We start from the raw sequence: 25990 nt of genomic DNA on the forward strand, positions 1-25990 counted from the left end.
TGATCCTTGTGTGAAGGTTGGGTTCAATCTGTGCACCCTCCCCATGATCCCAATTGGCTTCCTAAGAATACTTCCTTTAGACTAGCATACACTGTCTCCAAATACTATTAGTGGAAATTAGCACATTTGCAATCTACCTGCCTGGATCATTTTAGAGACAAACCACAGTCTTTGTTATATCACACTTAGAATATGGTAGCCCCGCTTTCTGTAGGAATACTTTTAAATAGTGGTCAGAAACTTCAGTTGGCTAGTACATGTTATGGTGACCATTTAAGTCTGATTCTGAAAAATTTGCTCCAACTGCCATTTAATTTCTAGACTCAGTTCAGTGTGCAAGTTCTAACTGTCAAAGCTTAAATAGCTCAAATCATGAGTAGCTAAGTAATATCATTGTGAGCTAGCCCAGATATTAAGATTTCAAAGAGGATCTATCTGGAGGACATCCACTGCTCCTCACTGAAGGAGATCCACCGGTCAGAAACAAGGAAGATCTCTTCTTCTAAATGAAAGTAGTATTGCTTCAGAGATAGGATTCATTCCCACCTTCTCAGTGTTTTGGAATGGACATCCAACAATTTGGCCTTTTAAAATAACACTTTATGAGGTAATATATTCTACAATGCTGTTATAATATTGTTTTGGTATGTTGTTAAAGCTTTCTTTTCCCCTCCTTACAATTTTGTGTAAACTATTGTGACATTTGTTAAAAGGAAGTATATATCTAAATGCCACAAAACCAAATATGGGTATAAATGATATCATTAAACAAGTATTTCTGTCCAATGCTCATAGAAGAAGGAACATGGCAGTAATGATCACTGGTGTGTGCCTATGTTTGTTTTATTTTTCAGTTACTTTCCTACCCTTACATTCTAGTTTCTGGCCTTATCCCTACTATTAAAACATACAGAATAAAAATACAAGTATAAAAAATATCCATATTCTTCCCATGGGTATCCACAGCTTTTTGCCACTCTGCAAAGGGTAGGGAGGCTGATTTGTAATTCCTGTAATTTTTTCAAACATCATCCACTTCTATTTCAGTTAAACCTGAAGGGAATTCAAACATGGATATGGTAGATTCATTAAGAGCTCCTCTTTCTGCTCCAAGACAAAACACTGTTTTAGGTTCTTGCTGCTCAAAGTGCTCAATTTCTTTCCCCATTTAAGCATGCTGATAATTGGCTGCATTTTTCCTATGTCCCTAACAACAAGCATATTTTATTTAACTATGAAGCTGTTGGTATTTCAATGTTCTAACTATCTGCTTATACAAATAAATAAATGTGAGTGACAAAAGATGTTTAATTTACTCTTGGGTAATGAATACATCTGGGCAAAGTATGATACAGAACTGTGGACTCGCATACATGGCATAACCTGCTACTAACTCAGCATGGGACTCCCTATCTTCCATAAGCAAACAACAGTTTCACATTATACATGTATACATACATATTCTATATACCTAAATGAATAGTCATACAGATAGAGACAATTGAGAAGAAAGGCAATGTCTATAGTAGTTTAAAAATGAAGTATGGCAGATGGCATACACAGTAGGAGCAGAAATGTAAGTGATTTGAGGTAATTCTCCAGAATTCTTCATTCCCATGTTCTCTAAATCTGTTCTTATGAGCTCGCTGAAATTTGCATTAAAGGAGTGGAACATTCTTCTATATATTTAGTTAGGAGGTGACTAATAGGTGCCCTGCTTTCCATTGTACAGTGATCTCCTGCGCAAGCTGCATTGGCTTCCGGTTGCCCTCCAGGTGTGATTCAAGGTGCTGGTAATTACCTTTAAAGCCCTACATGGCTTAGACCTGGGGTACTTGCAAGACCACCTGCTGCCATTGTCAACCTCCCATTGCCCGGTTTGCTCCCACAGAGTCGGCCTCCTCAGGGTTCCGTCGGCTAGGCAATGCCAGCTGGCAACCCCCAGGGGGAGAGCCTTCTCTGTGGGTGTGCTGACCCTCTGGAATGAACTGCCTCTGGAGCTGCAGATGGCCCCTGAACTTTGGTCCTTCCACCATGACCTGAAGACATGGATGTTCCAACAATTGGGCCTGGACTGACTATGGTTTTAAATTTGGCTTTTATTGGGTTAAATAAATTGTCATTTATTTATTACATCCATTGTTTAATTCTTTTTTAAATTTTGTACTTTATGTTTTTTTAATTTTTTATTGTTGTGAGCCGCCCTGAGTCCTTGGGGAGAAGGTCGGCATATAAATTTAATAAATCTAATCTAATCTAATCTAATCTCTCAGGTAGCTGTCTGTAAAATCCTTACTTTCTCTACTTTCATTAAACAATAAAAGGTTTCATAAAGATTATACTAATTAGGTTTTGATACCAGGTTACTTAATTTGTCTTGATCCATTTTATCTCAGCTGGTTTTGCTCTTTCTATGTTCTACATATTGATTCTTGTTATATGCTTTTAATCTGTTTTAATGTACTCTGAAATCTTGTATGCCTAGTCTGTCATTAAAGACAAGGTGTAAATCAAAACTTAGTAGCACTTGTGTAAGAATAGATTTAAATAGAAAAAAAACCCTTGAGTATCAATTTAGATTATGGGTGCACAGGCATATCTATAAAACATTGTTTTAGGAAATACGGTGTTTATTTTATCATAAAACATTAAGTGCTAAGAACATAATTAATTTTGAATTTCATTAAATCAGACATTTATTGTCTTAAAATGTAGGATATATAGTGCATTAGTATTGCTGAATTCATGATTTAATTGTTTATGTACTTCATACTTACTCTCTAATGTTAAATTTTACTTTGATCCCAGATTTTTTTTGTTTCCTTCAGAGAAATCACACAAGTAAAACATTTAATCTTCCTGCATATTCAGCAGTGGAAATTAATGTTTCTATGACTAAAAATGGAAAGAAGTTAATTCGGTTACTAAATGAACAATAAATATCAGAGGAAACATATAATAGGAGAGGGGTTGTTGGAATAGCTTGGTAATGGCTGTCTCTTTTTTTTAACCACCTAAATTTCAGAAATCTGGTTGGGCAAGGCTTTAAAGCTCTAGGAAAAACCCTGGCTCTCACAAACCCTGATTAGTAAAAACAGTAAGGGACTGTGAAGAGCTCCAAAAGATCTCTAGCATTAAAGGAAAAAAAAACATCAAAATGACAGATGCCATTCAATGTGAGCTGATTGACATAGGTGCCAAAAATCCTATCTGCTCATTCAAATTAATGAGAACAGAACTAGCACTGACTGATGGGGAAAAAAGAGATATCTTGAAATAGCAGTAAACAGCTCAATGAAGCTGTCAACATCCCTTGTAAAAATGGCCAACAGTAATAATATGATATTGAAAATAGAGATGCCAATATCAAAATGCCTTTAGGAAAATCAATGCTGCAACTGAATCTGGAATACAGTGTGCAGTTTGGGTTGCTGCACCTAAAAAAGGTTATAATGGAACTAGAGAAGGTTCAGAGGAGAATATTAGGAGGAACAAGAGACTGGAGCAGCTTCCTTGTGAGGAAAGGCAATGACTTTTGGGGCTTATTAGTCTAGAAAGGGGACATAATTGAGTGTGTAAAACTATGCGTGATGTGGATCAAGTAGAGAATAAGAAAGGTTGCAGAAATTGAGTATGTATAGTGTAATGAAAAGAAGGGCTAAGCGAGACATAATAGCAGTTTCAATATCTAAGAGATTGCCACAAAGAGGAGGGGTCAACCTATTCTCCAAAACACCTGAAGGCAGGACAAGAAACAATGGATGGAAACTAATCAAGGAGAGACCCAACCTAGAAATAAGGAATCATTTCCTGACAGGAGAACAATTAATCATTGGAAAAGCTTGCTTTCAGAAGTTGTGGCTACACCATCACTGTAAGTTTTTAAGAAGATATTGGACAACAATAGTACAGGTTCTCCTCCTTGAGAAAACTAGAAAACCTCTAAGTTCTCTTCCAACTATGTTATTATTTATTTATTTTATTTTATTTATTTTATTTATATTATTTATTATGCCCCCCCCCAAAAAAAGATACCCTAACCAAAGTTCAGACAATGAAACTGAATCCTGGAAGAATCAGGACAGACTGAAATATTTTAAATGCAATGCATAATTACACTTTGCAGTTCAATACCATGAGGTATGATGCGGGTCTACCAACTTGGTTGGATTCAGGGTGGCTTGGACCAATTCATAGAAGTCACAGAGATCAATGGCTATTAACTTTGATGAAAGTCTGATTGCTTCTGAGGGCCATCTGCTGGGAAACTGTTTAACTAAATGGGTCAAAAGTCCAATCCATCACAGTACCCCTTGTACTCTTATGTCTGGTGAATCTCAGAAATTACATTATTTTATATTATATTGTACAACTATCTCTGAATATTCTCTTCATACGTACTTGTCAGAGGTGTCTCTTTTCCTGTATAGGTAATCCTTGACTTACAATTATAATTGGGACTGGAATCTTGATCATTAAGCAAAACACTCATTAAGTAAGACACACTTGTGATTGCTTCTCTAAACATCTACAATCCTGGCACTTCCTGTCATGGTCTTTAAGCAATCTCCAAGATTGTTTAGCAGAGTACCAGGTAAGGAGTGCAGGTGTCTCTGGAGATGGGGGAGACCCTGGGAGACGCCACTCAAGAGCTGAAAATCCACTGTACTGAAATCCAGGCAGGATTTTCAGCCACTGAGCAATTTAAAGAGCTTTTTATGGTATGCATCAAATCTCTTTTCATATATGTTTTCTCCCTAAAAACAAACCCCCTCCTCTAAAAATGTATTTTTTTCAAATAAAATATGCTGTCTACTCATTGGTTTGAAAATCCATTTCTGTGGGTTGTACTGCTTAGACATGCAACACAAAATCTGGATAAATGAGAAACCAAAAGATAATTACATTCTAATCAGCATGTTAGTCCAGGAAGTGTAAATCAGGATAATTCATTTAAAAAGTTAGACCAAACAAAACTCTCAATTTCCTTATTGCAGACTAGGAAAACCTCAGACAAATCTAACTGTAAACCTCAGCTAATTCTTTTGACATGTTAAAAAGCAAACAGAGGGAAAGAAAACTCTTCCTACTTTACTTAGTCCATGTGAACTCAGCAAGGCATCAGGAAGTGAGCACAAGCAAGATTAGGAAAGAATCCACTGAACATTACTCTGGCTTGAATTGTGTTGCTTGCTTTGCCTTCACAAAACTTGGAATAGTAGCCATTCTGAGAGCTAAACTGGTAGTCTGGGATATCAGTTCTGTTAATAGTTAAAGTATTTAAATATCGTGAATCAAGAACAGACAAGTTTACATATCAGTCAGAGGTTGCAATAAAGTGGATTTACATAAATCAACAACATTGATTTTTTTTTTCCTTTTTAACGTATGGTATACATAGCCAGGGAAGTCTACAATGCCTTTTACCCCAAAGTAGTTCTGGAAGCCTAAGATTGCTAGTTCATTTTGTTCATGCATGTGCGCTATCCACAGTACACTGCAGGGGGTGAACTAGCTTTGCACCAGTTGGCTAGCAGCATTTGGGGAATGTTGGGTCACTTGGGCTTTCCTTTGCTGACCTTGCCTCGCATCCAAACAGGTCTGGTGATGGCTCCCAGTTCTGCATGGAACCTTGGTAGCTTTTCCCACCAGAGTGGTACCTATTTATCTACCTGCATTTCACATGCTTCCAAATTACTAGGTGGGCAGGAGCTAGGGGCAAATGATAGGAGATCACTCTGCCATGGGATGCTGTGGGCTCTAACCTCCAGAGTGCTGACCATCTTTGGCAGACAAAGTCTTTAAGCTGCTGTGCCACTGTGTCCCCTCCAGTTATAACAACACTGATTATAGCTTGTAGTATTAACAACTCTTTCTTTTTCTTTCTTTATATTCAACATAGGAGAATATTGCAATAGTTTTTTAAAAGAACTTTTTTAAAAAAAATAGCTTTCAAGATGATCAGTGTGCTTATGTTGCTTTCATTGAAAAGACATCACTTTTTTGTTTCAAAATATCTCTTTCAATTTTTCTTAAGTACATTCTACTTTTGTGATAGTTTGGGCTTTCTGGCTGTAACCCAACCAATTGCATTAAATAAATCTTTGTATTTAATTTTAAATTAACCCTTAGTTAATTTAAATAACTCCATCATATCATTGCTTAATCATCCATGACTTTACTCCTGGCAATAGTTTATGGCTAATAGTCAAAAAGGTATTGCCAGCCAACAAAATAACTGTCAGAGTCAAAAGCTATGGTTTGTAAAAGTCTATATATTATTTTGTATGAAGTCAGAATTTTGCTTGTAATATTTCAACCATAAAAAGCTGATATATAACTTCAGTTGTGAAAGCATTTGCCTTTTATTCAGGAATAGACTTACAAGGCACAAATACTGCTGATTCTGTTCTGAAAGTTCAGATGAATAATGGCTTTTGTGATATTCCAACATTTTTACAGAGATTTTAAAGATATTATTTATTTTATTTTATTTATTAAATTTATTCACTGTCCATCTCACTTTTGTCACTCTGAACTCTGATTTGTTGATCAAGATGTTGGATGGCTTCACATCTCTGTGAATCACTGACAATTTACTGTGGAGATGCTCTAGTGCTCACACAATAGACATGGCTATTTTTCCCAGGATATCTTCAGAAATGGTCTTCTTTTTCTCTAGAACCTTCTTTTGAATTTTATCTAGAGATATGTCCATCAATTCCATGCTGATCCAGACATCATCTTTCTGAAAAGAGCTCCATAAAAAGTGACAATGTAGAAGCACTCAACTGTCCTCATGGAGACATCCAGATCCACCAACAGTCCCTTCTGCTCCTGCGTATTCACAGTGGCTCGGATCGTCTTCACAGCCATGATCATGTTGCTCTTCATGTGATGTCCTTTCTCCACAACTCATAAGCACCTGTCCCCAGTTTGGAGATGCTTACCAAGTCATCAGCCTCAGCTTCAAAGTTCTTTTTTCCAGTGGTGATAAAAGTCCTGGAATCAAAATTCCTTGGAGATGTTGGAGGGACAGACAACTGTTTATTAATCAATGGCAGTCTTAAAAACGGTGGCCTTTTCTTCTTTGTTCCAACTTTGCACTTTCCAAGGAACAAGCATCATAAATGACTTAGATGAGAGAATTCATAAATGTCTTAGATGAGGCAATTGAAGGGAAACACCACACTGACAGGAGTAGCCAACATCCCAGAAGACAAACTCAGGATCCAAAAAGATCTTGACAAACTTGAACAATGGGCCCAATCCAACAAAATGAGTTTCAATGTGGAGAAAAGCAGTTTTACATTTAAGCAGGAAAAATCAAAGGTACAAGTACAGATAGGCGAGATCTGGTTCAAAAACAGTAACTGTGAGATGGACCTTGGTGTCCTAGTGGATGATCACTTGACTATGAGCCAGCAGTGTGCAATAGCAACCAAAAAAGCTAATACAATCCTGGGCTGTATAAATAGAGGCATAGAATCAAATTTGGAAAAAAAATCAGAGAACAGCAACTAAGATGATCAAAGACCTGGAGACTAAAACATACAAAGAACAGTTTTAGGTTTGGCAGTCTAAAGAAAAGAAGAAATAGGGGAAGCATGATAGCGATATTCCAGTACTTGAGGGGCTGCCTCAAAGAAGGAGGGGGGTCACATTATTCACCAAAGCAAAGGTAAAAGGAGGAAAGACCAGAAACAATTAATGGAAACTGATCAAAGAGAGAAGCAACCTGGTATTAAGGAGAAACTTCCTGACAGTGAAGAAAATTAACCAGTGGAACAGCTTGCCTCCAAAAATGGTGGACACTCCATTATTGGAGATTTTTAAGAAGACACTAGACAGTCATTTGTCTGAGATGGTGTAGATTCTACTGCTTGACAGGGAGGGCTTGATTAGAAGACCTCCAAGGTCCCTTCCAGCTTTATTCTATTCTATTCTATTCTATTCTATTCTATTCTATTCTATTCTATTCTATTCTATTCTATTCTATTCTATTCTATTCTATTCTATTCTATTCTATTCTATTCTATTCTATCAAACTTCACACAATGCCTTGCAGGGATGACTCTCCTTTCTATAGCTGTCCTGTATAGATTATAACAGTTATATGTTTAAATTCTTACAGTTATAACTGTCATGTATAGATTCAAGAGTTAAAAAATATATTCAGGGGTCAGCCCCTCTGGTACTAAAATCTTGAAGTAGAAATTGAGTTCCATACATTAATATTTTTTTAGCAGTGGGATGTGATACCTTGATGATCACAAGCAGCTTGGGATCTATATTAAGAAAATATAACGCTGATGAGCAAAGAAGAAACAAGGTTGCACAAGTGAAGCAAGGAAAAGAGGATGGTGTGAGTTTTGAAAAATAGCTAAAACCATGTGCTGAGTTTTCTGTCAAAAGCATTCATCAATCACAGAGAATTTCCCACTGTTTTATAAGTCACTTCTAACATGGCATTTTCTAAAGTATCTGCAATAGTGTGAGTGTTTGCAATGTTCCATATTTTTTACTTATTGTTTTCAATTTTTAAACTTTCAAAATGGAAAAAGGTTTTATATGGTGAAATATAGAAGAGGTAGAGGTGACCAATCTACTAGTTGTTTATTGATTTTATTTGTTTGTTTGTTTGTTTTAATTTATAAGCAGCTCCTGTCATCAATAAGGTAACTCTAGATAAAACCAATAGGGACGCGGTGGCTCAGTGGGTTAGGACGCTGAACTTGTCGATCGGAAGGTCGGCAGTTTGGCGGGTCGAATCCCGAGTGCCGCGTAGCAGAGTGAGCTCCTGTTACTCGTCCCAGCTTCTGCCCACCTAGCAGTTCGAAAGCACGTAAAAATGCAAGTAGAAAAATAGGGACCACTACGGTGGGAAGGTAACAGCATTCCGTGCGCCTTTGGCGTCTAGTCATGCTGGCCACATGACCACGGAGACGTCCTCGGACAAGCGCTGGCTCTTCGGCTTTGAAACGGAGATGAGCACCGGCCCCTAGAGTCGGAAACGACTAGCACGCATGTGCGGGGGAACCTTTACCTTTACCTTAGATAAAACCAAGCCTGAGTTGAGGACGAAAATTATCTGTCTTTTAATGTGTGGAGTATTTATTCCTTGCTTTACTTTAATCCCACTGAATACAATACATTTTATATTAATGGGAAACATTGATTCCTACACCAGCTGTCTGAAAGTTTAGAATTATGGCCATGGAACTGCATCAGCAATGTAGCTCAGCATATCAATATCTTTGTCAAACAAGGAAATGCCTTACCAACAGTGGTGGCACACAAGTGCATTAATAGTGTATAAGCTGACACATGGACTATGCAAAGCTTCCAAGAGGTGCTTCACTTCAATGAAAGTTTTGCAAATGAGATCCTCCCATTTTTAAAAGTGAAGTGAAGTGGCCATGTTGCTTCAATTGATGCAGCCTAAAGTTTCAATAGCCAGAAAAAAATTTCTGTGCTGGTGCAATGAAAAAGCATATTCTGGCTAAGTTACTGATCATCTCATCTCCACAGGAAATGCTATCTGGTCCCTACACTGCATCAGATATAGATGAACTTAGAAATAATTGTCATTTAAATACAAATATAGAACAATTCACTACAATGTGGAAGTTCATGATCTATGAATCTTTTTATCCCACTAAATATCTGGTGCTAATGGTAAATGGGCCATTTCAAAACATTAGTCCTTCTCTGTTTATTTATTTGTTTACCTACACAATCTTTAAACTACACTGTCAAATAGACCTTCAAATTAATCCAACTGAGGATTATTTTCTGCATGGAACAACGTAACCAACCTATGTCTCAATTGTATATGGTAAAACCGATTGCGACTAAGAGCCTACATTAGGTCTTATCTCGCTGCGATAAGGGAGGCGAGGTCTAACCACTTCGCCACCCTTATCGCGTCCGCAGATAATCGCCCGGCCGCCCTGTTTAGGGTGACTCGCTCCCTCCTAAATCAGGAGGTGAGGGAGGATCCCTTGCAGGGCCGTGCCGAGGAGTTTAACCAACATCTGTCGGACAAAATCGCTCGGATTCGGACCGGTCTGGACTCTGACTGGGCAGAGTCTGACGATCAGGACACGGGTGGTCTTGTCGATATCATCTGGGAGGAGTTTGATTCTGTGACTCCGGAGGAAGTGGACAGGATCATGGGGAGGCTGAGCACCACCACATGTTTATTGGACCCGTGCCCTTCCTGGCTGGTTTATGCAGCCCGGGAGAGGACACGCAGCTGGTTCCAGGCAGTTATATCGGCTTCTTTGAGTGAGGGTATCTTCCCCGCCGTCTTGAAGGAGGCGGTGGTGAGGCCTCTCCTCAAGAAGCCTGCCCTGGACCCGGCTGTATTGAATAACTTTCGTCCTGTCTCCAACCTTCGCTTTCTTGCGAAGGTTGTTGAGAGTGTGGTGGCGCATCAGCTCCCTCTGGTCCTGGATGAAGCGGATTATCTAGACCCGTACCAATCGGGTTTCAGGCCCGGGCACAGCACGGAGACGGCATTGGTCGCGCTGGTGAATGATCTCTGGAGGGCTCGGGACAGGGGGCATTCCTCTGTCCTAGTCCTATTAGACCTCTCGGCGGCTTTCGATACCATCGACCATGGTATCTTGCTGCGGCGTCTCAGGGGATTGGGAGTGGGAGGCACAGTTTTACGGTGGTTCTCCTCCTATCTCTTGGGACGTTCGCAGTCGGTGTTGGCAGGGGGGCAGAGGTCGACCGCGAGGTCTCTCATTTGTGGAGTTCCTCAGGGGTCGGTCCTCTCGCCTCTCCTGTTCAACATCTACATGAAGCCGCTGGGTGAGATCATTCGTGGCTTTGGAGTTGGGTATCATCAGTACGCTGATGATACCCAACTTTTCTTTTCGACCCCAAACCACCCCAGTGATGCCCTCGACGTGATGTCCCGTTGCCTGGAGGCGGTTCGGGTCTGGATGGGGAGGAACAGACTCCAGCTCAACCCCGACAAGACTGAGTGGCTTTGCATATCTTCATCCCGGGTTTATTCGGACATTCCACCTCTAACTATGGGGGGTGAATTATTACCCCCCGTAGATAGGGCTCGCAACTTGGGGGTCCTCCTAGATTCACGGCTCACCTTGGAAGATCATATAGGAGCCGTGACTAGGGGGGCCTTTGCACAGGTTCGCCTGGTGCGTCAGTTGCGGCCCTATCTTAGCCGGGATGATCTGTGCACGGTCACTCATGCGCTCGTGTCCTCTCGTCTGGACTACTGCAACGCTCTCTACATGGGGCTGCCCTTGAGGACCACTCGGAAGCTCCAACTGGTACAGAATGCAGCCGCGAGAGTGGTGTTGGGAGTCTCCCGATACTCCCACGTTACACCTCTGCTCCGTGAGCTGCATTGGTTGCCAGTTGTCTTCCGGGTGAGATTCAAGGTACTGGTAACGGTATTCAAAGCACTCCATGGCATGGGGCCAGAGTACCTCAGGGAACATCTGCTGCCGGCATCAAGCTCCCTGCGCCCTGTGCGTTCCCACAGAGAGGGCCTCCTCAGGGTGCCACCGATCAGAGAATGTCGATTGGTGGCCCCCAGGGGGAGATCCTTCTCTGTGGGCGCTCCGGAGCTGTGGAATCAGCTACCGGTTGAGCTCCGGATGGCGCCCGATCTTCGCTCCTTTCGCCGCGATCTCAAGACATTTTTGTTTGTACAAGCCGGCCTAGCCTGAGGGGGAGTGTTGGGGTTGTTTTATCTTTTGTTTTTTAATTTTTCTGGGGGTTTTTAGCGTTGTATTTATATTGTTTTTAACTAGGGCAATTGTTTAATCTGTTTTTAATGTTTGTATTGGTTTTTTTATTCTGCCCTGTGAACCGCCCTGAGTCCTCAGGGAGAAGGGCGGTATATAAATGTTATTAAATTAAATTAAATTAAATTAAAAAAACTTTGAGTTTCCAAATAAACCAGGGAAGCGGCTAAAATATAAATTTTTGATTGTATTTGTGTTTTTTAAAAGAATATTTATATTTATATTTGCTGTATATATATATATATATATATATATATATATATATATATATATATATATATATATATGTGTGTGTGTGTGTGTGTGTGTGTGTGTGTGTGTGTGTGTGTGTGTGTGTTATTTATTGTTCTGCACCACTTAAGGTCTCCTTTGGTGAGGTTGGTAACTATATAAATTTGATAGATAAATAAATAAATACCAAATAGGAAAAAAAAAAGAAAAAAATGACATCGAAATTACAAAGAGGTGCATACTGCATTGATGGATAATGTGGCCATATTAAAAACAAAAACAGAAAAAAAACACATTTCATCAATTTCTATAAAGGAAGTGACATCTCTCTAGAGAAAATAAATGATTTTCTAAAGAAACAAAATTTACTGAGGTCCACAGAGGAACAGAGGCAGATTATGAATGGACCCATAACAATTAGGGAATTTTCTGAAGCTATTAAAAAGTTTAAACGAGAAAAGGTCCCTGATTCAGATGGATTATAAGTATCTTGAAAATGAACTTTACAACCTAACAAAACATAATGAACTCTATCATACAGGGAGGAAAGATGCCAGAGATTTGAAAAGAGGCCAATGTAGTATTCATACCTAAAGAAGGAGAACATTCGGCTTTAACAAGAAAAAATGGTCATTATCATCATTGAATAATGATTCCAAATTGTTTGCAACAATTCTGCCTTGATAGATTGAAAATAATTTTGTAAGATTTTTTTTAATGAGGATCAATGTGGGTACAGTATTTACCTAAAAGATAGTTAAAGGGCAATGTTAACATTTTATTGGACATTTTGGAATTTCTGGAGCAACATATTGAAAAACAAGCCACATTGATTTTTTTGTAGATGCAGAGAAGGCCTTTGAAAATTTTGCTTTCTTGTTCAAGGTTTTGAAAGATGTGAATTTTGGATAGAACTTTAACAAATGGATAAAATTGATTTACACTTCACAACAAGCACAAGTAATTTTTAATGGAGATCTAGCAAAGTCTATGCTACACAAAAAGTAACAAGACCATGATGCCTTGTCTCTTCTATATTGGTTTTTGAAATATGAATAGAGACAAAATGAGAGGATTGTGGGAATAATGATTTAAAAAGAAATTTATAAGTTAAGGACTTAAACAGACTTTTGGTGTTTGTACTGAAATATCCTTTTAAGGGAGTTCAAATATTACTGGCCAAATTAAATAAAACAATTGAGCATTAATAAGTTTCAGGATTAATGAACAGAAGATAAAGATATTAACAGAGTATGAAAATGGAAGATCAAACAGAATTAATAAATAAAATGAGTTTTAAGACTGAGAAGAAGGTAAAATGTCTGAGTATCACTATGACAAATATGAATTGTATGTTATTTCAAAACAACTGTGTGTTAAAACCTGGCATTTTTTTTTGAAAAAAAAAAGACATGTTAGATGGGAGAAATTACAATGGTAAAAATGAACATCTTGCCTAGAAGGATGTTTTTGTTTCAGACAACACCTGTTTTAACTATTGGTGCACCATTTAAATAAAAGCAGAAGGATTTATCTAAATTTGTGTGGCAAGGGAAAAATCCATTTAAATATAAGGTATTACAAGATGCAAAGAAAAGACTATTGGTTTTACTTGATTTGAAATTGTGTTTTTCAGTTTGCTGGCTAGTTTGGATGAAGGAGTGGATGCCGCTAAAAATAAAAGACTTTTTTATATTAGAAGGACACAATCTGAGATTTGGGTAGCTTGGTTATTTGTGATATGATAAATTTAAGGTTAATATAGATTTTAAAAACCATTGTTATACATGCCATATAGAGAATATGGAATAGATACAAACCCAGATTGTGTCTGTAAACTTCTTTATGGATCTCAATAGTTGAAAGGATTGAAATGTTCACTGTGTTATAATCTTAAAGAGAACTTTTGTAAAGTGGTATACAGTTGGTGTATATCACAAGAGGAATTGGAAATGTGAACAACAGGAAGGCACTTTTTATTATGCTTGATGGACATGTATAAAAGCTAAAAAAATCTATTCAATTTGACTAAAATACACACACTGATTCAGAAGATTTTAAACATTAATATTCAGTTGAGAGCAGAGGTTTTAGTTCTGAGATTAAATGGAACTTTGTTTTTGTACCTAATAATTGCAGCAAGAATATTGTATGAATGATTGAAAGATTCAATGGAAAAGTTGGTGAATTGACTTTTTTGATCAGAGAAAAGATAATATCTATGTTTATTAAGGCCCAACAGTTCCTTAAAGAACAGGGTGTCAAACCACCAGCCCGTGGGCCGGCTGCATCATGCGGAAGCTGTGCCCACCCCATTGCCGGCAATGTCAAAACAGTCCTGATAAATCATGTGATGTCTTGTGACGTCGTGACTTTGACATGTCTCTTATAGACCTTTTGCATAAAACAGAAAGAAATGTTTTATGATTCTGATGATTAGACAAGGACAGATTATAGAAAAAAGAGAGTTATGTTGTGATCCTAGAGTAAGAAGTAAATTTATAATTTACTGCTGTAAAGAAGATTAGAAGCTCCTTTTTTGTATATTTTTCTTTCTTTTACTTTTCCCCTTTTTTGCACATTTATTTTTCTCTTTTTCTTTCTATTCCTTTTTATCAGTTTATATTAACTTTTATCTTTTTAGAATCTTTAATAACATCTGACTGTCTATCTATCTATCTATCTATCTATCTATCTATCTATCTATCTATCTATCTTTCTATCTATCCAATTATTGGCAAATACATATCACAGCATTTTGCTTCTTTACTCATTTAGACTTTTTTCAAGAAGCAGCAAGAATAAAAGTTGCATATCCAGGAACTGCAGAAGAAAGAAATCATAGTTTTGTTTGAAATAACCAGGTAAATCTTTGACTATTTTTTAAAACTTTTTTCTATTCGTCAATACTGCATCCTTATTTATGTATTTAACCTACATCTAAACTTTGATACACAAAAATGAAAATGGCCAAATGCTGGAGTAACAAGGAACATTCTTTTGTGGTTGGTATAGTAGCATTTCAAATTCCTAGTTGGACCATTGATGACTAAAATGCTGTATTACTTGAAGTAGATTATTTGGGGAAGTTTCAGAAATTGTCCTGACAACAAAGAGATATTGTAGTTCCTTCGAAGAGTTGGACAATGAATGCCTGGCCTGAAGTCTTTCTCATTTCTGCCTCTGGAAAGCTCTGGTAGACACAAAATGAATACAAAATCATCCTTCTGCTGCCTTTCAGCCAATAGACAACATCCATCAACAAATGATTTCAAGAAGTTTCAAAAAGTGTCCCTATGGAAAATGTCATATTAGAACATTTAAGTACTCCTATGTTGTGTTTTTCAAAGGCTTGTGAACAATAATCTTGTGTGTTATTCTCAGATGGAAAGCCTCTGGGCAAGTATTTGTAAAGCTCTAAGAGCTTTATTTATCCCATAAGTTGCTAAGAAAACATTGCTGTCTCTCACTTGCACATGCTTCATCTCTCACACCTGCACAGACTGCAAGAAAAAGCTTGGCAATGCCATCACTTTCCCTGATTGTTAAGCTATTTGTCACAACTGTTGTCTTCATCATGCATATATATGTGGCTGAAATTACCCTTCTGTAAATCTGCATCATTATGCTCTAGAATGATTGAAAGATGCATCGAAAACCAAATGTAAACTTATACATCATTCAGCTCTCTACAGATTTAAGCACTAATTTGTTCTATCTTGTGCCTGCCTCACATATTCTCACTAGATGAAAACCAGTGAGAGTTCCATCCTCTTCCTCTCTCCCATTCCTCAATTTCACAATTCTCTTTGTTAGACTACTGGTCCCTTCAAACTGTTTTCAAAGAAAAGCAAGAAAGTCAAATTGCCTCTTGAAAAGGCACCTTTTGGTTCCTGTCAAATCATTTACACTTGAAAGGAAAGATTTCCAGTAACAAATGAATGTAATTAATATTGCACAGCAATTAACTAGTAAAGCAGAATTATGTTGTCACTAGGTTTGATGGAACTTATTTGCACATAGGAACAAACATGATTTTACTCTCTTTGTGGTTAATTTAGCCTCTCCTGCATGCCATTTTTAAAACAAAGAACAAGGCCCGATGAATATCTACTTAGGTTCCAAAAGAGTAAAGGCCAACATTGCCATAAAGTCAAACATCTGGTGACTTACATAGGCATTGCTTGTAGATTTTGTTGACGTGACACAGAAATAGTTTGCCTTTTGGGGGGGTGGTTTGTTTTGTTTTGTTTTTGTCTTGTTTTGTTATCTTTATCTAACCTGCAGTCTTGACAATTCTAGATGGAATCTCATTCAGGTATTAATCAAATCTAATGCTGTTTAGCTTTCATATTTAGACAGGTTAGCTAGTTGATGGCACCTCTTGAGGCTACTTATAATTCATATATTAAGCATGCAGTAAAGCAACACTTGAAAAACATCTGATCAGGTCATGCAAAATAATTACTGTTCAGTGTGGTTTCTTGGAAATTACTTGCATCAATACCTTAGGGGGTCATCTTGCTTTTTCTTCAATCATTGGGTAAAAAAATGAAGGCCTGACCCTGCCTTCCCAAGACGTTTTTCTCAAAGAATTATTATAGTTTTGTTAAGCTTATTCCACTTAATCATTTTACCTTACTTTATCAAAATGATCATTTCAGACTCTTACAAGTTTGATTCTTTAACAAATATGCCAAAATGGAAACTGGGGTTGATTCAGTCCTTTCCTAAAGGTTTAAGGAGTGTCTTTATTAATTTATCAGTCTGCTATTTCTGGTTTCTAAGAAAATTAAAGGAAAGGTTTGAAAAAAGTGGCTGTTCTTCTCTCAGTGTGCAGTACTAAGGTGTGGATTTTCATATGTTCAGGCTAAAGATTACGTAGTGTTATACATAAAGAGAAGGCAGATTATTTAATAGATGATACGGATCTTCAAAAGGTGATTTCACCATATCCAACATGAAGTGTTACTTCCAAGACACTTTTCTATTCATCAGAGTGGAAAGTCCCTTTGTTATGTCCAATAAACAAAATAATTTGTAAACATAAATCATCCATGGCTTGTCATTCTGCATTAGTAGAATAGATTATTTATGCAAAATAATTTGATGCATTGTGGCAGAGTAACATTCTTCCACACAGTGAAGCACCTCATCTAGCTGGATTCATTGGAATCTACACAGACTTAATATACATGGTGGGTAACAGTAATCCATTCTGATAAGCACATTCACATTCATGTTCAAATTTATTTGTTTGCTCATCTAACTTTAAAATTAGTATAACCCAGGCTTTTGTTATTTGCTCCATTTCTATCTGGTGGAAGGTATCTTGATGAAACAAATATTTCCTAAAATGGAGAAGGACACCAGTCTGCATGAAAATTCATCTATTCTTTTACACTTTATTACCTTGATATCCTTTATCCTTCCACCTGCTAATTGAGCTCAATGTTTGGGACCCCAATGCTTTTATCCACTTTACCCCATATTCAACTATGCCCTATATGCTCATAAAATATCATTTGAAGTAGCACTTTCCATATGGTGGATTTGTTCTATCTGTTCTGCGTTTGGCCCCATTGTAAATAAAAGTCATCCCAAAAGAGAAGTCTGACAAATGTGACTATGTATAGTGCTTAAACATCTTAAGAGGCCTATCAGTCCAGGCAACTCAACAAAGCAACCTACAGTGGAGATATCCCTTAGCCATTGTCCATTTTCTCTATTTTATTCATTCTAATTGCAAGAGGAAAGTAAATGAAGTATTCTCTTCATTTGTTTCCTCCTCATCTGTTTTGCAGATTGGACTCTGAGAAAGAAAGAAACAGCAAATAGGAGATCAGTTGTTATTATACTGATGAAAACCATTTTTTCAGATTCTTTGAGATGATAAATATGGCCTGATTCAGACAATGTCCAGAATAGAGATAACCACAAGGAAGAACATAATCAGACAAATTATTTCAACCCAGTAATTGATGGAAGTTACAACTGAGTCATAAAGATCTGGCATTTTCCCAGGGGTTTAAAGGGAGAACTTTATTCAGCCTAGTAGTGTAAATTAAAAAAGCTTTAAAAATTAAAGCTGTTTCTGGATTGCTCATATTATGTAAACATCTTATAAACTTATTATTAAAAAGTTAGGGATAAAAAACATTATAATCACTGAATATGAAGGGGTCTTTTGGGGCTGGGAAAGTTTTTCAAACACAACTTTCTCCCCCTCCACAATTGAGTATGGAAGAGATATGCCTGAACTAGACTACTTTGATTCATTCACTTGCATTCGTTTCAAAGCTAGCAAAGCCTCCACCTTTTTGAAAGACTTGGATAATTTCTCAGTGCTTTTTTAAGCCGTATGTTTCAGAGATATAAATTTGAGTGGTTGTCACTGTCAAATCTGTTTTTCCTCAATTATCCCAAATAATATTTTAGTCATCATTTACGGTGTGCTCTTATTAGCTGTGCTTTCAAATTTACATTCAAAAGCTTTTGTGACAGACAGTAAGTGTGTTGACAAGATATTAGAACACCAATAGACTCTGCTTTTCATAATTCTGCCCTAATATGAGCACTTACACCTGAGGTTTGGCTGATCATAATTATGCCAAAAGCTATACATTCTTTTTGCTTCATAACTTGGTTACCACTCTCAGTTACAGTGTTTCTTGCACACAACATAATCAGTGCAAAGGAGAGGGAAATGTATTATCATGAAATAGGGCTTCCATCCTCAAAAGCAAATTAATCATTGTACCTTTAAATATGTAGACAATGATAATTGAACAGATGTGATTGAGGAAACATGCCTTCTCTATCATGGTTCCATCTCTGTAAAACAACCTACCCCTGACCATGTTGCAAAGCATGAAATTTGCCTGTTCCCCCAGGACTGAAACAGTTTATTTAGCATCTGGCATCCTGATCCTTTAGCCATTAATATGAGCACTTACTCCATTAATAGTTTTATATTTTTAGCCAGACTGGAAATACTTAAAAGTAATACAATTTGTATAACAAAGTATGGTTAATCATGTAACTCATTATACAAATCCAGTACAGCTGTACAAAACCTAACACACTATCATGTAAAACCTCAAGCTCCCTTCCCTTCCTCTGCTGGCTCAAAATCTAACAACCAGGAAAAATAATCATATCTTTATGAACTGCAGTTCGTTCGGATATTGTGGATAGCAAGTGGCAATAAGGAAGTTCATATAACTGTTGACCCAATGGCAACTTTTGCATAGCTTCAATATTTGTGTAACTTTTCAATTATTTTAAAGTTGGGGTGCAGCTGTTACCCAACAATGCATTTTTTAGTCACTTTAAGTATGGAAGAAAATAGAATAGAACAGAATTCTTTATTGGCCAAGTGTGATTGGACACACAAGGAATTTGTCTCTGGTGAATAAGCTCTCAGGGTACCATGACCATTGAGAGACTTGGAAGTTTTTATCACAAGCTTCCACTGATTTACCATAAACATTGTTTCTCAATGGCAAACTATTACCACTGACTAACTTTACACCTGGCAGAAATGGACTGTGCTCTTAAGTTGAATTTTAGATACACACATATGTAGAGATGGACAGTTCACAATAACATAAAGCTGTAGATCACAGCATTACATGATATACTTCTGCGAAGTGTGTGATCATAAAAGTATGCTCTGACTCTGTGCAGGCTTAATAGTATCCATTTCATGCACATAAAAATTCAGCATCCAGAATTTCTTTTAAACCAAAGCTTTTGAAGTCCTGATCATTGCCACATTGATTCCTGCTCTGAAGAAGGTAAAAACTGAAATAAATGTTCTGAAACATGCTCTCTCACACACACTTTGCCCCTGTTCTTCTTACACATTCACCTATCACTCTCTTTCAGCAGTTCTTTCTAATATATTCTGCATAGTTTTTCTGAAAAACATTCCTATCGTCTCTCTGTTGAACACTTTTAACTTTTTTTTGTTATGTAAAACACTGTGTTCATTATAGATCTTTTTGCTAAGATTTTGCTTGTCTCTGTTGAGCTGTCTCAATGTGGATCAAATGCAGATGCTTGAATAATATCAAATTTAACCAAGTTAAAAAAAAATAGACACTTGTTTATTGCTGAGTTCTTTGCTCAAATAAGTTCAATTATTTTTATACTGTAAACGTTGTTGTTGTTGCTTTAAAAAAATAAAGTTCATTGTTTTGTACCTCTAAGCCAAGAATAATATGCTTGAGATGGGATATCTGGTCTGTTGAATCACCTTGGGACAATGAATACCTGAAATCTAAAGAGTCTTCTTTCTATAAATGATGTATCCTACAAATACAAATTACAACTTTAACTTTCAAATAAGAATATGTCAAACATAATCTCTTATAGTAGTCTGAGGTGTGCCAAAGCTGTTTTTCTTTTTCTAGCCAAATTGTATGGCATGACAGGATTTGTATATGGATATTTTCAAAGTATGCATTTCTGAATCACTGACTAATGTTTTATACTAACTGCTTCACAGCAGACTCTCCTGATTAAAAGAAGGCCATATGGGCTTACACATGTGTACCTCTAAACCAAAGGTGGGGAATCATGGCCCCTTTATGACTTATGGACTTCAGTTTCCAGATTCCTCAACCAGCAGCCCTTAACCCCAAATTTCCATCTTTTGACATGGTGGTGAACTTAAGAGTCTGGGTAGGTTTACTAATGATGGAAAGTTGTTCAGAATGGTATACCCAAACAATACTTAATAAAGTATTAAAATTACAAAGTTTAAAGTCAATAAAAATACTGCAACAGGTAAAATTTTAGGAAAATCTAGTAAAATAAGGTAATTAAGATAATGGCATCAAACAAATGGGAAATACAGATAAATGTTAATATACCTTAGGAGAGAATTATGTAAAGAAGGCCTGCTACTACTACTGCTGAGAAGGCCTTTGCCCAATCATATGCTATTTCTGACTGTGGAGACAAATGGAGGAAATCCTTATGATCTAATATCAAAGGCATAGCAATATGGAAGGCAGATAGTGAAATATTTTTTCTTGACATTTCTGTCACTATTCTTTTCTCTCATTATTAATCTGTAAATGCAACCCATCGCCTTACAAAGTATAAAGATAGCAAAGAGTGGCAATGCACTTAAAACTAAATGTTCTTAAGACATAATATTTCATAATATTTTCCTGACAGTGAGAACAATTAACCAGTGAAATAGGTTGCCTTCAGACATTGTGGGTGCTCCATCACTGGAAGTTTTTAAGAAGAGATTGGACAGCCATTTGTCCAGAATGGAATAGGATCTCCTGCTTGTGCAAGGGATTTGATTAGAAAACCTCCAAGATCCCTTCCAATTCTGTTATTCTGTTATTTTTCATGGATAAAGTTTACTTAACAATAGGCATGGAAGATGACTGTAATTTGATAAGAAACTCATCAAGGAGAGAAGCAACCTAGAACTAAGGAGAACTGTTAGCCAGTGGAACAACCTGCCTCCAGAAGTGGTGAATGCTCCAACACTGGAAATTTTTAAGAAGAGACTGGACAGCCATTTTTCTGAAATGGTATACGGTTTTCTGCCTGAGCAGGGGGTTGGACTAGATGACCTCCAAGGTCCCTTCTATTATTATTATTATTATTATTATTATTATTATTATTATTATTATTATTATTATTATTATCATTATCATTATTATCATTATTATCATTATTATCATTATTATCATTATTAATTATTATTAAACTTTTATTCATAGAACATGAAAATCAGTCAACTGAACACTCAAATTGACTGGCATTAATGGTTGACGTGGGTTGCTGCCAGCATCCTAGGTGGTATTATTATTATTATTATTATTATTATTATTATTATTATTATTATTAATAATAATAATAATAATAATAATAATAATAATAATAATAATAATAACTGTTTAGACCCAAATGAGTAATCCAGCAATTATACACATGAGTCTTGTCTAAAGTTCCTTTGTTCCTGGATAACTACTTTAAAACCAGTAATAAAGTAAACTCTTTGCTTTTTCTGATATGAGATATTTGTACATTTAGTTTGGAATGTAGGTGTTTTTTTAATAAAAAACATGCCAATGTTATTTGCCAATTAGGGCAAATAAAAGAATACATCAGATGGAAGAAGAACAACTTGATGAATGTTTGATGTTGTGGCTGAATTTATTAAGTAATAATAGATGTGGGGGGGAAAGTTAGCACTGAGTTTATTGTAGGCCTAATTCATCCACTTCACATCCAAAAACTCTTAAGTAGAGACAGAGTCTATCACTCAAGAATAATAAAGATAATTGCCAGAATGGGCCATAGGTCCTTCATAGTAGTTTTAGAGGGAAGCTGATGATTTCTATGCATGTGAATGAAATTGGAAGGTCTATCAGGTCCCCAAAAAAATGTATTTTAACCCTATGCCTATTTTCCCCTTTTCTTCAGCCTTTCTTTGTGGCCTGCCATTCTGTTGGGAGTGGGGAGCTTTTGGGATTGCTTTGCACCATCTGCAGGATGCCCTTCCCCCAGAGGATGGAATGTCTCTCCCTTATCTGAGAGATGGTTTGCACTTGAAGCCAGAAGAAATCGAAAGTGAGAAGGACCTTGAAGAGACCACTGAAAAGTCCAGTTACCAAAACATGTTGCCACCTGTGAACTGACTGGGATTCAAATGAGTACTGAGACTCTTGGGGGAGGAGTATTGAATGTTGCTTCATGGGTTTTTGTCTCAGATTCCGCCTTGATTCCCTATTGTCACTAGCCCCTAATAAAAGTTCCTTTTGAGACAATGCCTGTTTCAAGAGTTCTGCTTTCTTAGGAGGCTTAGCTGAGGTAGGTCCTTACAAGGTCACAAGATGCTTAATTCCCAGTGTTATCTGTGATTTAATCATATAACCACAGGACATATGCAAAAAAGTTTCATTATTTATTTATTAATTTAATTTCTATACCGCCCTTCTCCCGAAGGACTCAGGGCGGTGTACAGGGCAATAAAAATACAATAAAAATACAATATACAAAAGTTAAAAATAAGATTAAATAGAACTAGCCCATTACAATAATTAAAAATTACTAATTAAAATACCCCAAACCCATTAGACCAGGCCGGCTTGTTCAAATAGGTAAGTTTTCAGATCATGGCGGAAAGAGCGAAGGTCAGGAGCCATCCATAGCTCAACCGGTAATTGACTCCAAAGGGCTGGAGGAGGTCCTAGTTAAAAAAAAAACACTCAGGAAAACAAGGAAGTGAAGACAAAATTGCACAACTTGTTGAAGGAATTACTTACATCGAATTCTTTCCATGTTTATTGCTCCTTTTTTCCTTCCCTCTCCTTGTTCTCCCTATTTGCCTTTAAAAGTTGCTCATTATATATCCAATTCTTTTAACCTGGCTTCATAAATCAGGCCTTTAATTATGTGTGTTGCTGTTCTCAGGAGAATTTTCAATCTGTCTTTGTCTCCTTGATATTTAAGTTCAGCAAGCTGAATACCAGAAGAGAGATCATCAATTAAATCACGTTCTTTTTCCACAATGTTGTGCCTTTGGTCTCGTCCTTTAACAATATATACCTGAAAGATTACTTTAAAAGTATCTTACTTTGGATTCACACTGGGACACAATAGTGTTGTTGTTAGCTGCGAAGTCGTGTCCGACCCATCGCGACCCTATGGACAACATTCCTCCAGGCCTTCCTGTCCTCTACCATCTTCTGGAGTCCATTTAAGCTCACGCCTACTGCTTCAGTGACTCCATCCAGCCACCTCATTCTCTGTCGTCCCCTTCTTCTCTTGCCCTCGATCTTTCCCAGCATTAGGCTCTTCTCCAGTGAGTCCTTCCTTCTCATTAGGTGGCCAAAGTACTTGAGTTTTAGCTTCAGGATCTGGCCTTCTAAAGAGCAGTCAGGATTGATCTCCTCTAGGACTGACCGGTTTGATCGCCTTGCGGTCCAAGGGACTCGCAGGAGTCTTCTCCAGCACCACAGTTCAAAGGCCTCAATTCTTTGGCGCTCAGCCTTTCTTATGGTCCAACTTTCACTGCCATACGTTGCAACTGGGAAGACCATAGCCTTGACTATACGCACTTTTGTTGACAGGGTGATGTCTCTGCTTTTTAGTGTGCTGTCTAGATTTGCCATGGCTTTCCTCCCCAGGAGCAAGCGTCTTTTAATTTCTTGGCTACAGTCCCCATCTGCAGTGATCTTGGAGCCCAGGAAAATAAAATCTGTCACTACCTCCATTTCTTCCCCATCTATTTGCCAGGAATTGAGAGGGCCAGATGCCATGATCTTGGTTTTCTTAATGTTAAGTTTCAACCCAAGTTTTGCACTCTCCTTCTTCACCTGTAACAAGAGGCTCTTTAGTTCTTCTTCACTTTCTGCCATTAGAGTGGTATCATCTGCATATCTTAGGTTGTTGATATTTCTTCCGGCAATCTTAATTCCAACTTTTGATTCATCTAGCCCTGCCTTTCTCATGATGTGCTCTGCATATAAGTTAAATAGGCAGGGCGACAGTATACAGCCTTGCCGGACTCCTTTCCCAATTTTGAGCCAATCAGTGGTTCCGTGTCCAGTTCTCACTGTTGCTTCTTGACCCGCATATAGGTTTCTCAAGAGACAAATAAGATGGTCTGGTACTCCCATCTCTTTAAGAACTTGCCACAGTTTGTTATGATCCACACAATCAAAGGCTTTAGCATAGTCAATGAAGCAGAAGTAGATGTTTTTCTGGAACTCCCTAGCTTTCTCCATGATCCAGCGTATGTTGGCAATTTGATCTCTAGTTCCTCTGCCTCTTCGAAATCCTGCCTGCACTTCTGGTAGTTCTCGATCCACATACTGCTGAAGTCTAGCTTGTAGGATTTTAAGCATGACTTTACTAGCATGAGAAATGAGTGCAATGGTGCGATAGTTTGAACATTCTTTGGCACTGCCTTTCTTTGGAATTGGAATGTAAACTGATCTTTTCCAATCCTGTGGCCATTGTTGAGTTTTCCAAATTTGCTGGCAAATTGAGTGTAGCACTTTTACTGCATTGTCTTTTAAGATTTTGAATAGCTCAGCTGGAATACTGTCACCTCCACTAGCTTTGTTGTTGCTCAGCTTTTCTAAGGCCCACTTCACTTCACATTCTAGGATGTCTGGCTCGAGGTCAGTGACCACCTCATTGTGATTATCAGGGACGTTAAGCTCATTCTTGTATAGTTCTTCTGTGTAATTTTGCCACCTCTTCTTAATCTCTTCTGCCTCTGTTAGGTCCCTGCCATTTTGGTCCTTTATCATGCCCATTTTTGCATTAAACGTTCCCTTCATTTCTCCAATTTTCTTGAAAAGATCTCTGGTCCTCCCTATTCTATTATTTTCTTCTATTTCTTTGCACTGTTCATTGAAGAAGGCATTCTTATCTCTTCTAGCTATTCTCTGGAATTCTGCATTCAATTGGGTGTATCTTTCTTTTTCTCCCTTGCCTTTCGCTTCCCTCCTTTCCTCAGCTATTTGCAAAGCTTCCTCAGACAGCCATTTTGCTTTCTTGCATTTCTTTTTCTTTGGGATGGTTTTGGTTGCTACCTGTTGTACAATGTCGCGAACCTCTGTCCATAGTTCTTCAGGCACTCTGTCTATCAGATCTAATTCCTTAAATCTATTTGTCACCTCTACTGTATATTCAACAGGGATATGATTTAATTCATACCTGAGTGGCCTAGTGCTTTTCCCTACTTTCTTCAGTTTAAGCCTAAACTTTGCAAGGAGAAGCTCATGGTCTGAGCCACAGTCAGCTCCTGGTCTTGTTTTTACTGACTGTATAGAGCTTCTCCATCTTTGGCTGCAGAGCATATAGTCAATCTGATTTCTGTGTTGACCATCTGGTGATGTCCATGTGTAGAGCCGTCTCTTGGGTTGTTGGAAAAGAGTGTTTGCTATGACCATTGTATTCTCTTGACAGAATTCTATCAGCCT

General features: G+C 37.5%; 1 protein-coding gene and 1 pseudogene across 2 annotated transcripts in view; one reads left to right on the top strand and one right to left on the bottom strand.

The window, feature by feature from the left end:
- Positions 1-23025, top strand: part of GALC (galactosylceramidase) — a 782116-nt gene extending 759091 nt beyond the window's left edge. The window contains exon 18 of the transcript XR_014493956.1: positions 22951-23025. The gene's annotated coding sequence lies outside the window, so the exon portion shown is untranslated. The remainder of the gene's footprint in view (positions 1-22950) is intronic.
- LOC310635242 (dual specificity mitogen-activated protein kinase kinase 3-like) overlaps positions 6491-25990 on the bottom strand; it is a 151128-nt pseudogene continuing 131628 nt past the window's right edge. Inside the window, exon 2 of the transcript in view lies at positions 6491-7106. The product of the transcript in view is annotated as a dual specificity mitogen-activated protein kinase kinase 3-like (transcript). The remainder of the gene's footprint in view (positions 7107-25990) is intronic.

The sequence above is a fragment of the Vipera ursinii genome (assembly GCF_947247035.1).
Source record: "Vipera ursinii genome assembly, chromosome: 1".
In the NCBI taxonomy this organism is placed as follows: Eukaryota; Metazoa; Chordata; class Lepidosauria; order Squamata; family Viperidae; genus Vipera; species Vipera ursinii.